Source organism: Serinus canaria, chromosome 5 (genome assembly GCF_022539315.1).
Source record: "Serinus canaria isolate serCan28SL12 chromosome 5, serCan2020, whole genome shotgun sequence".
NCBI lineage: Eukaryota > Metazoa > Chordata > Aves > Passeriformes > Fringillidae > Serinus > Serinus canaria.
Window position 1 is genome coordinate 35,366,987 of NC_066319.1, and position 13,246 is coordinate 35,380,232.

At 36.5% G+C, this 13,246-nt stretch overlaps 1 protein-coding gene across 6 annotated transcripts in view; it reads right to left on the reverse strand.

The window, feature by feature from the left end:
- Positions 1 to 13,246, reverse strand: part of STRN3 (striatin 3) — a 58,490-nt gene that overhangs the window by 44,414 nt on the left and 830 nt on the right. The window contains exon 1 of one of the 6 annotated variants that reach the window (XM_050974756.1): positions 13,084 to 13,239. The exons of the other annotated variants lie outside the window; for them this stretch is intronic. The gene's annotated coding sequence lies outside the window, so the exon portion shown is untranslated. Of the gene's footprint in view, positions 1 to 13,083; positions 13,240 to 13,246 lie in introns of those variants that run through there. 6 annotated transcript variants of the gene reach the window in all.

The window sequence follows — 13,246 nt, forward strand, 5'->3', positions numbered from 1 at the left end:
GGAAGATTTGACTACGAACAGTCATTTAAGAATGAACACATCTGTGCAGCTATCAAAGTTCCAGTTCCCATTCAAAAAAAGGGAAACTGAACATAAGAGAAGCCTTCACCTTCATTTTTCAACAAACAGTTTAAAACTTCAACTCCTTCAGAACAACTAAAAGCATGAGTTTTAGTGCATTCTTACAGACTGCTTATGTTTATATATTTATTGTGAATGCAATTAATCCTTAAAACTGTCAACGGAGGACTAAAAGAAGAGACTTTGACTACTATAAAAAATATATATATATATAAATTAATCTTTATTTTGTAAATTAAAGTCTTGAGATACTCTCTTTAGTAAGTTGCACAGTACAATAGGTGTCGCAGGCAACATCAGGATCATACGTGTTTTAAAGACATAATACTCTCAAAGACTCTGTAGAATAAAAAGTATCTGGAAGACCAAAAAACTATAGAAACAACACCTCATATATTAACAGAAGATCTTTGCTTCATAAAATAAGCTCAGGTTAAACATATGGGGGGGGGGAAGATTTTAACAACTGGTTAATAGCAGTGTACATTTGAACAACATTTGCAAATAAAGAAAGTAATTTTCTGCACAACCTTATGAACGGTCAGTTAAATATGGAGACAGTGAACTACTACAATTAGAGCAGCAAAGCTAAAATATTTCCTGAAGGTTACTTTTTTACAGATCTTTTCCATTTGAGCTGATGATCATTTCTCGCCCCCCAATTTACACTTTTTTCAAAGACTCAAGTGATCAGTTTCAGACAGTTTGTTAGAAGCAAATCCTAACCACTAGAAAAGTCACATACTGGTGCAACTTTTGGACCAGAGCAGCAGAAAGAAGAAACCCAGGTAGCTCTAAGGAGGTTAATGACACAGCTGACATACACTGGGATTTACTCATTCCTAAGTCCCCATCAGTCTGCAGTGGGTATGGGAAAGACCAGGCTCGCAAAACTCCCTCCTTTTCTTAACCTGTCCTTCCTCTTCCCAACTCTCACCCCATCAGTCACATTCAAAGGTTTCCCTCTTCACTACTGTCAAGTTTAATCAGCTACTTTGACCAACTCAGAGAAAATCCTCTTCTGTGTTAGGGTCAAACTTCTAAGTTAAACTTACATTCAGCATATGACTGCCTTCATTCTCTCACTCTTCCTGAGAATTTTTTCACTGAATAATTTTTTTCTTAGGATTTTTACAGCCATTCTCTGAACCAAAGTGGTATTTAGACCCGTACAACAATAAAACTCATACAATTCATAATTGTGTTTTTAAAGTCCAACAACCCTCTAAACATCATGGTTTGTAAACAAAGTAAATCAACTCTCTGTCCATAAACTTTCATCCAGTACAGAGAAGCCAGTGGATGTGAGGGGAAAATAAGAGACTACATGTCCAAAAGAATTAGAAGGCACTAAAAACAATGGATTCACATTCTGGTAGCATTCTCCTCAAGGACTGAAACGTACAAATCTAAAAACTGGAAATTATAAAACCTTTTTTTTTTGAATAACAGATGCAAGTGCCTTGGGAGTTTATCATTCATTGACTACTCTTGTAGCAATGTTCTTCATGCAAGAACAGGTTTATAATATTGTGTTTCAGTTTAAAACTTACCAAGCTATGAGCACAGTAAAATTTATAAATTAGTCTTCCTTTTCAATTTCAGTCCCAGAGATACTCCTTCAGAAAAGTAAGCTCTGGCCTAGGAATGTGTAAAACAGCTCTCATCTTCCTGAAAACACATTCTACTCTGTAACACTCAATTATAACATTAACTTCAGGAAAAGTGAAAATAATCTGGCCATTATCATCAACTGACTATAAAAGAACTACCAATATGTCCCATGTCACAATGTCAGAACAACAGTCACTGTCCCTATATGCCAGCTCTCCCCAAAATCAGACAACAGACCCAAGATCCAGCAAATTTTATCGGAAGGCTATTAAATAGGCATTATTTCTTTATTCAACTGACAGTTAACAGGAATGCTTGGAGCCACTACATAATCTAAGTAGACACAAATGCTCATTTTGACTTAAAAAAAAAAAAACAAAAAAAAAAAAAAACCACTCACTTTTATCTCCAAGTTTTCTTCACCAGTACCAATATAATTCTATTGAGGAATTACAATCTTTCCATTCAAATATCAAATGCTATCACACAAGATAATCAAACAGCTAAGCAAAACATAAGCAGCAAAAGTAATTCTTACTAGTTTTAAGCACTTGCTATTCTATGAAGTGTCTGAACACCGTATTTCAACTGCATTTCTTAAGCAGGTTAAGTAATCCACAAAACATGTTTGAAAGCAAGCTCCAAAGATGTAAGGTAGTCATGTTCCTAATAAGAATTTTAGAAAGCTCTGCAAACAAACACAAATTAAACTAATTCTCTTCACAATTTTGACTGACAATGTAAGTATCCTCGCCCAAAGAACTTCCTGAAGTTTGACTCAGAAAGTAAAACTAATAATCCTTAATCTATTTTCTTAATAGGCTTTCTATGGAATTTTAATTTGTTTCACATCAGGTTTTCCAATAAATAAAATAAAAATTTAAGTGTTCATATGCCTTTTACAGAAAAAAGTTTATACAAGATGTTAGGTGATCACCCATTGCATGATGTGTTTATCCAGCTGTGCATTGGACATTTTGTCCAGAACGATCTTCTCAGAGACAGAATCAAAAACTTAAGGGAAATCCAAAAGGATTACATCAGCTGGCTTTACTTGATCAACAAGGTGGGTTACCCAGTCATAGAAGGGAATAAGGTGTGATAAGCAGGACTTTCCCCTCATGAAGCCATGCTGCTGTGATCAGTGACAGTGCTTTCAGGTGTTTTTCAATAGCTCCCAGAATAAGCTTCTCCATGATTTCACCAGTCACTGAAGAGGGACTGACAGGCCTGTTGTGACCAGGGCCATCCTTCTTGACAACTGGGATGTTAGTCAGCTTCCAGTCAACTGGCACATCTCCAGATGGCAGCCAAAGCTTGCATTTTTTCACAAATGAAAAGGAATTCTTACTGGACTATCATGTGGTAAGAAATTACGGCAGGTTTGTACTTCTAAAAGCCACTAAGTCATGGTATTTTCCAAATGTCTGTGCTGGAAAAAGCCCACAACAAGGCTTCAACACCAATGACAAAAGCTGATTCTTGTTAAAAATATCAGCTATCAACTCTAAGTATTTCCTCAGTCAATTAACAAGACTGTATACAGCATTTCCTATGTAAATTTTCTATTTTTAAATATTCTGTACACTATTCCAGTATGAACCATTTAAGAGATGCAAAGCTTGTGAGCAGTACCTTCCCTGCAGAAAAACTAATGAAAACAGACACAGACAAGCCTGTGGACAAGTATAAGTCAAGACACCAGGTTCAACAACCAATGGCAAAATACCCTGTAACCGCAGATGACACAGGGTTTCAAACACTTGAGAAATACCCCTGGCCATCACAGGCTGTGTCACCAACGTGCAGCGTGTATTCTGAAAACATCTAGCATCATCACTGATGTCATTTATTAATGACATGTTCTACATGAAGTAATGCCAAAATAATGTCTAAAGAAATTTCACTTCACTTTGAAGTCTCCGAAGTAGTTGTCTGTCCAGACCCAAAGTCTCAAATTTAACCATGCAACAATAATCAGAGATTCAAAAGTAACTGTTGAATATGCTTTTATCTTTTCTCTATATGACTGAAATACAAATAATAATGGTGCTCAAAATAGGTCTGCAACTTTCACATAATGCTATGGAATGATCCCAACTTACAGCACAAACCGATTGGAAAAAACAGACTGAAGTGCAATGAAACCAGAACAACTGTAAGGAAAATTCTTCAAGAAAAGTGAGGATTACTTTGCAATTGTTGAATCTTAGAATTTACACCACAAGGGTTCTTGGACATTTTCTTCTACCTTTAATTTTTCAAAAACAGCTTCCTGCCCTGGACAGGCATATTCAACAAACCAGCAACAAAGTATCAAACTACTTGTACTTTGATACTTGCTATCCATAACCTGTTGAGGTCTCTGCTTTAGTTATTAAACAAAAAGGTCATTGCCTGTCTTAGTAGACACTAGCTATGACACTTAGTAGACACTTTACTACATTCACCTATTACAGAAGAGATAGCACTGGCTTCCTTCTCATTTAACCAAGAAACCCCCTAGTTCCCTCAGTTCCAAGGGTCCAGATCTTCATTTAAGTCTAATGCCTTAAGAAAAAGTATGGGAAGAACATACAAACTCAATAGCAGTAGATTAGACTACAGAGCAACAGATAGCTTCTTGTGAATCCATTTCAGTTTCCTGTGTCTCCATGCAGAAAGGATTCATAAATTTTCACTGTATAAAAATTATGTCAGTATGTTTTCCACTTGTTGCCTGATTATTTCTCTGGCTGTTCTACCAAAACAAAATACACGAACTCCAAAAACTGAAAGATCAAAACAAAACAAAACCATCCCAAAAAATACCCACACCAAGAACACAAGAAACAAAACCAAAAAGCAGTTATCCAGATTCACACATATTCATATCTATCACACTCTCACTGGGATTTATTTTTTTTAAGGTGAAGTTCCAGTCTGCTGTGTCATACCCGTAAATGAACTATTTTTTACTGTAAATTAAAAAACCTCTGAAAAAGTCTAAAACCCTAATAAGTGAGGCACCTAATAAGGCTACCTCCCAGACTGCTTTCTGATTTAGCCAGAAGACTCAATTCTAAATGGATCAGTCTTCAAGATGTTATTTCCAGACCTCAAACTGGTTTTATGTCAAATTTTCAGCATTCTTTTCAAAACTGCTACTAAACAATGAGACATTATATTCCAATGTTGATTCTGTCAGATCCGCACAGATCACAAGACAGAAATCACTTCCCAATTTCTGCATTTGTAACTCCCTTAGAGCACTTGCAAAGCCAAGGATCATTCAGGGTTTTATTAATTTCTTTTAGCAGGAAATTCACAGAGGTGGTGGAAGAAACAACTCAGCATGACTATTTCAGCACTAGTTCATCTTCAGCTGCAGTTGCTCATTCTGTCATTATAATCTCTATTTTCTGTATTCCTCCTAAATGCATGAATATTGCAAATAACATCTTTGAAACAAAACCCAAAAGTAGTTACACACCTTGGACCATTCCTACCTAAAAAGATTCACATAAAGTCTTTTAAACCGCTTGACATTTTTGGCAATACATTTTGCTAGTAAAAGAAATTTCTTTCAATAAAGCAACAGCTACAAACAATAAGACTAATTTTATTTATATATATATATATATATGTGTGTGTGTGTGTGTGTGTGTATATACACATACACACTCACCGAAAGACAGTATTTGAATTTAGTTAAATTAAAAGTACCTTCCTGTTAACACCACTATATTGGTATATTATTCCATTAACATGAAGCTACCTTTGCAAAGTGCCCCACTTGAAGCTTCGTTAGATAGTTAATACTAAATAGAAATTAGAATATTAAGCTAATTCTCTTTACTATTATTAATATTTGTAGTATAAGAGCACATAAATAAGAGTGAAGTTGTACAGTTTGTAGTACAGCAGGTTCTTATGGTCATTATAGAGTTGGAAAGGAAAGAGAAGAATTGCAGTGTGGCAAACATCCTCAAGAATGTACCCTTCCTCTCCAAAATCAGGAACCTCTATTTGTTATTTAGGAATAAAGACAAAAGCATGATCTACAGCAGACTTTGAACACAGTGATCTAACTGACTTAGGCTGTTCTAGTGTTCATCAGCTGCAGGTCAGTAGCATACATTCCTAAGGGACCAAGAACTAATAAAGTGTTTGAATGTAAGAAGCCATACATATAAAAATATATATACATATATATATAAAAGAATAGAATCTTACAGAATGTACAGAGCTTTGCATTAAGGCAATGGCAACACTGACAATAACAAAATTTCATATAATCAAGTTAATGGAATTAAAGCTATAGAAGAGTAAGGCAGTTAAAATAAAAGTGTATAAGGCAGTATTTTCAGTGAGGCATGACAGAAAGTTGACAAGCAGCAGGTATTTTGCACCTCCTAAATGTTAATCTGGCCTCCTGGCACAGAACCTCACCAGTACTGTCTAATTTACACCACTTCACCAGGGAGTTAACAGAGACAGTAGCCCTGCCTTCGACCAATACAACTGTGCTAGCCTTGCTGAAGATATGAAACAGAATAGGTGTTATAAAATTTGTAAACCTGTTTAAATGCTCTGCTTAAACCTTCTTCTGAGACTTCTGCTTGCCAAAGCAAGATCTTTTCTTTTCCCAGGGTCTCAAGGCATATAGCAGGATTCTGTTCCAGCACCCTGGGGTCTCATCCTCAAGGAATGCAAACCACCACAGTTTCAAGTTAAATCCTGGAGTCAAGCATTCTCCAGCTTCTTATAGTGGTCACTGGCATAAAGTCAAGCCATTCTCTTTGGACTTTTTTTTTTTCTAGGAGGAGTACTATAGGATCATCAACCTCAAATTTGGTAGCAGATAAGGAATGACTGTGTTTTGAGTGAAAACAAGGCGAACAACAGGAAGGAATTTTAGAGCAATCAACCCATTTAAATATACATATATAATCAGGAAGACCTTCAGGCACCTGGACTGAAAGTCATTCTCTATTTCAGGATCATTTTAATTAGCATTCAAAGAAGCATGTTTTTTTCAGAATGTTACAGCCAACACACACAGGATTTTTACATACACAGTAACTTCAAACAAACCTAGGAATGCACTACATCTCTCATCAAGTGGAACTTGTTCTGGAATCATAAAAACAGATTTTTACCTTTAATTGCCAACAGCAGGCTACCTTTAATCAGATATTTTTATGAAGATACTATAGTGGATACTGTAGAAGATATTGTAGAAAAACCTACAAACTGCTTAAATTTATTGCTGTACCTTCAGGACTGGTCCTGAAGAACAGTCAGCTTCATAATTGGCTTTTAATACCTGATGGAGTTGCACTGATAAAGGCAGAAGATATCATTAAACTAAGTATCCTGCTGAGCATGGCTTAGGATAATTCAAGAACAGTGTGAGTGACAAAAAGTAACCATCATCAGATAGGCAAACAAAGATCTTGCAAGTTATACATTTGTGCTGAAGATACATCAAATCACTGGAGGATCCAACTTCCCTAGCCACTCTCTTCATCAGCTAGGAAAAAATAAATCCATTATCACTTTCTCCTAATTTATTAAATGACAAGAAGGATCAAGAACACCCACCACTACCTCAAAACCTACTTTCAGCATGAAACAAATAATTATATCCACAGATATTTCAACCCTCACAAAAAATTCTCTGAAATTAGATTTCCCAAAGAGCTATTAAATATGCATAGGTATAATTGCAATGAAACTAAGAAGTAAAATGCATGCCCAGTGTTTAAAAAAAGAATTCTTCACCAGGAAGTGTTATATAACTTATCTGCCACACACTTCTACACTGTGCCTAAAAGAAAACCTCACCAGAGTAACTGTTATAAACTATTATAAAATCAGTTCTGTGCACTGATTCTAAGTAAGAGTATTATTATTACAAATAATCATTTATGAAAAGGCAATTCTTACACAATAGAAAACACTTTTATACCAACTGTTGCTAGAAGGGAATTATGTAGAAACAATATTCCAGAAAAAGTTACACAACTACTACACTGAGCAGTATCCCACACATAAACCTCAGAGTTATCCAGGTATTTCCTGTTCCTGTTTTTACATGGAGCTTAATGTAATTCCATGTCCTGCACTCTTTTATTGTTTTGTCTCCATGAGGTGAATACTGCAAGAAAATTTTACAGAGATGTTAAAGATCTAAATCAAAAATAAAACTGGAAGAATAGGGTTATCCATATACAAAAAGGAAGCATCTCCGCACACTTTAATTTGGAAGTCTTGCCAAGAAACCTATGAAGAAAGGCAGTATTTAGCCAGAAACACAGAAGAACAAACTTCCAACCTTCTGGGAACAGGCACCTGAAGTTTTACCAAGAAACTGTGTGCCTGTTTATGCAGTTGACTAAACAGCTATGAAAGCCACAGTAGGGAAGCCCTTGATTATGTCTAATTGCCCTCTACCCAAAATACACAGAACTCTCATTTCAGTGCTTTAAATTTAAAAGGAACTGAACTCCATAAAATACATAGCTGTTTTCACCATTACATTAGAGAAATGATTAATGAACCCAGAAGTTTCTGGGTTTTAACTTCTTATGTTATTTTATACAGAAAAAAATGTCATTATAAAAAAAGGTGTTCAAAAACTCAAATGTTTTATCATGTGAATTAACATTAGTTATTTGGATCACAATGTACTTCTGCACCCCACTTAAGCAAACACCTGAAGAGTTCGCACAAACAGGATTTAGACAGTTCTGCTACATGCATTACCCACACTCCTCATGGCATTTACAACTACCACAAGTAAGAATGCTGACCAATTTCTTACTACCTACTTCATTTTATTTTCAGTCAGTGTTGAGCAAGTATTCTTTGGGGGGGTTTTAAGGATTGCTTTAGATTTAGTTAAGCTAATTTCATAATAAATATGGAGATTCACCTGTAAGATCCAATGAAAAAGCAGTTTAATAATTTATCATATTCCAACTATCTAGAAAGCAACTGATAAACAATCATGTGGTTAAAAGACACTGCATTTCACAATAGCAGCATCTGAATTTCTTGCCTTAACTTTGCTTATTATATCAGAATTAATGTCCTGATATCAATCAGGGTTTGTTTTTTAAGAAAAACAGTAATGAAACAGCATCAAAACAGCACTAAACATATTGTCAAACAATCAAATCAAAGCACTTTCCTGCCCATGGCAGAGAAGTTAGAACCATATGATCTTTAATGCTCCTTCAAGCTCAAACTGTTATATGACTCCATTTCAAAGCTACCTTATTGGTCAAGAGAGTACAACAGCTTGCCTACTGAGACCAATAGACCCCCGACCTCATATGCCACTTGTAACCACGAGCTAACACGCAGTTCCACAGGACTAGCATAAAAACAAAAGAATAACCTCACAAAACATTTCAAATCTCAGAACAGCTGTAAATCAAAAAGACAGTATCTTTTAGACATCTGCAGGAAATTTTCTTCCATGAACTTATCCAAACACTTTCTGATCCAAGAAAATATTAGCATTTACAAGAGTCCCCTGCACAAAATGCCACTAATTCCTGAAAAGCCAGGGAGTTTTTTTAAAATACTTATTTTTACTGTATGTCCCCTAGTTGCTGAGAAACAGACTGTGGCCAACAAACTAACAACCATTCTATAACCCTCATAACCACTTCTACTTGCAATATATCATCAAAACAAATTTTTTGCAAGCCAAAAGCAAGGCAAAGTCTATTATGAAAAGAATTAATTGTTCCTCCAAGTTCAAGAGAGAAACATTCCCAACATTATCCCCACCCTCCTTCAAACCTGTAACAAACTAAAACAAGGAACATACAGGTAAGCATTTCAGCTACTGATTCTTGCTATACTTTGGAAATGCTAAAGTACAGCATTTCCAAAGTATAGCAAGCACATTCAGACTGTATATACACACTCTGAACGTGATCTCATTTTGATTGCTCTACCAACATATGTAAATATGTTATCTGAAGATACATTTCTTCATTTTTTAAAGAACATGTTGTATAAAACTCTTTCAATGAGTCTGCTCCATCATCCCCAGCAGAAAGGGAAGCGGGGAGGCAGGCAAGTGAAATCTGAAATCTGTAGGTTTTGGTGGTTTGGGATTTTTAAACACCTAAATAAAGAATATTAGAAAATATGCTTGCATAGTATCTCTAAATATTTTGGGGGAAAAGCATGTGTAAAATAGGAGAAACTAGGAGCTTCAGTGGTGCACCACCAAAGATGTCATTTTATAGGACAGAAAAATGTATTAACAGTCATAGTAATCTTTATGCACACCAAAGTTACTTGAGAGGCTCTGTAACGTGTAATCCAAAATTGCATATATTTTGTTCTGAGTGTTTAGGTTTCTTAATTATTCTTCCTATTAATTAAAACATTTGGAAGCAGCATCTATTGGCAATTCTCTCTCAACATATTCTTGCTTGATTCTGAAAGACCAGAGAATATTCAATCTGGTTTTCATCTAGTTCAGAAAACCTGAATGAACTGCACAATTGAGACTTCTATTCCAGACAAGCATTAACAGCCTGCAAGCCCAAGCTTTCCTATGCTACTCCTTTTTTGACACAACTTTATCTTCCTTAAGAGTTTCTGTGCATCCCTACAGTGTTTACCCATCCAAGTCTCTTTTTCTTTTAGGATACTGTGGAGCCACTTACCACCTTGAACAACTGGTTATTTCTAACAAATACATAATATTCAATATGGACTTGCTGTAACTCCTCTACAGTGCATACATGTCTTAGAAAAGACCATTTATCTCTGCATAACAGCTGGTCATTATTGACCAACATCAAGGTCATTAGTCTGGCAGATCAAAGTTACATTGCTACAGTGAAAATCTATTAGTTCACTAAATAGTGAACAGATTGTGTCCATTACTTGCAGCGAACAAGACACTACACAAGGCCAGACAGCTTATTTTCAACACAGCAATCAGTGAAAGCCAGAGAAGTCACTGCAGCAGCCAGTATTACAACGGAAAGGAAAGAAGTGTACTGTGTTTCAAGTACTGCACTCCTGATATTTGACATTTCTGTACTTGATACTGGTTTGCACACACAGATTTGTCTAATGATTATGCTGCTTCACTTCTGCACACAGGCAGAACAGGATGCACCTGAGGAGTTGGAAAGATGGCATAAAACTATTAGTATTTGAGATTCAAAGTCTGAGTACAGGTTTACCAGTACAAGACTTCAGATCCAAAAGGCTTGAGACCCTCTGTCAGTCATCACAGCCATGGCATAAACCCCAGCCCAACAAAGTAACACGTGCTTTATTTATAAAATTGTGGCCATAGGTAGAACAACAACAACAAAAAAAAAGTCATTACAAGAACCCAGAAAGAATAAACTGTTACTGCAGATCCTATCTTTCTTCACCATCACCCCTCTATGCAAAGAGCACTCCTACTAGGGGTGCCAATTCCTCCAGTCACTTGAACCACGCAGGTAAAGAAAAGGAGTGGGTCAGTAAACCACACAGGAGGTCCATTAATTCATACACAGATAAGAAAGTAGCTTCTTCTTCTTTGGAATAATAAATTCTTCTATTCAGAACACATTAATAAAACCAAACATATTGCTAAGTCATTTGGTTTTTCAGATACTTTTTATAAAGTTATTATTAGCAAAGTTATAAAGAACTTGCAATGGCCAGCACTGAGAAGCACTGTCTATAGAGTTTACTGTCATCTTGAGAGAATGAAGAAATAAGGATGAAATTGCCTGCATCAGGAGGAGTGGCAGCTAAATCATCCAATACGCACTTCCACATAAATTATCTACTGCCAAGCCATGGAATTCCTGTTTTCCTTCCAACCCAGGAGGCCTCAACCATCAAAAAACTCACACTTGACATATGATTAACCTTCTCATTAGCTTTAAGGGACAAAACTGTTGGAGATCCAAACTATTAGTTTAACTGGCCACAAAACAGGCAACAAATAAAGTTGCAAAACAAAGAAAAAACCCCACAGACCTAGTAAACATCTATCTTCAAAAAATATTCACAACATATTTCACTATTGTATAGTGTAAGACCTAAAATCCAAGGGCAATGTCCTCCCCCTCTTCTACCCCGGGCTTCCAAAGTTACAAAAAAAACCAATCAAAACACCCATGCGCATAAGCACAGTGCAGCAACTCTGCTGCCTCAGTCCCATGGCATTTGCACACGTATGTCAATCAACACATACATAATCAGGGTCAAAACTGCTACTGTACCTCCACAGACATGCCAAAGAAATGATATGGCCATGGATAACAAACAGCAATCACAAACAAAAAGCAGCAATGCTGGCAAAGAGTGCATGAGGGAGTCCAGAGGCCACGTGAGCTCAGAGAAGCACTTAATCAGTCAGAAACAACTTTTCAAGTCTCCGGAGTACTTTTCATGTTAGGGTACAGCAGTACCTCGTTTTAAAGTTACAAGCCCATACCTAAAACAAATATTTCAAGGTGGTTTTATCTGGTAATGAATAACACTAAGTAACTTATTTATAAACACAATGCTATAACACTAAGATGCTAGAGAAAACAGGAAAAACAGCCAATTGCTCTCAACTAAAAACACCCACCCATGTTCACCATGGCTTTTAAATCCAGCCATTTCACGAGGTTTAAAATGGTAAGACTTACAGTAAGTGAAAGAAACAGTAAAACCTCTTAAATTATTTCCCTTGGTGGTTTTGGGTTTTAATTCTTTCTTAATTATAGTTGTAACAAAAACAGTGCAAAATACATGCTTATTATAGAGCCAAGAAGTTCCTGAAGAATTGCCCAGGCTCAGACATACTTCTTGGTTCTGAAATTTGAAAGTAAATGCCTTGCAAATGCCGGCTGCTATTGCAATGCAATTTGACGGACTACTACTTCAAGACCATACACACTCACTCACAAAAATCACAAAAAAATGTTTGGAAGCAATAAAGTCTGCCAATATTTTTTTACATTTTTATTATGTACATTTCTGTCCTATAAAAAGATAATGGCTCCTGTGTGGATACCTCACATTCAGTGGATTTCGCAATCTGTTCATAAACTGGAATAGTCTACGCATGATTTTTTTTTACCTGCAAAAATAGTTAGTAAAATTATCCTATTACTAAAAGCAAACATTAGTGGCAAGAAATGTATATTGCAACTCCAACACTTGCTCTCTATCCTGAAAAGTTATTCAATTTCCGTTCCTAAGACGAAGCTGGTATTTTCGTGCATACTAAAATGACCACACCGCAGACTTTATCGATTCCTCGCTCTTCTACGATACGAAATCGAGTCGTAGAAGGGAGTCCCAAAGAAAGAGAGAACAGATTCGACCCGTCTCTAATTGCATGCCTAGCTAAGTCTTTTACTTAGGATTTACCTGAACTCTTTTTCCTGGTCCTGCCCTTGCTCGGGAGGCAGGGCCGCCTCCTCACTCCCTCTTCTCCCTCTCCAGAGCCAGAGCTCGCTGAGCTGCAGGGAAGCATCAGTCCTCCCTCCCAGGCCCGGAGGCTCTTGCTGTCGGTAACCCGCACGGGGCCGAG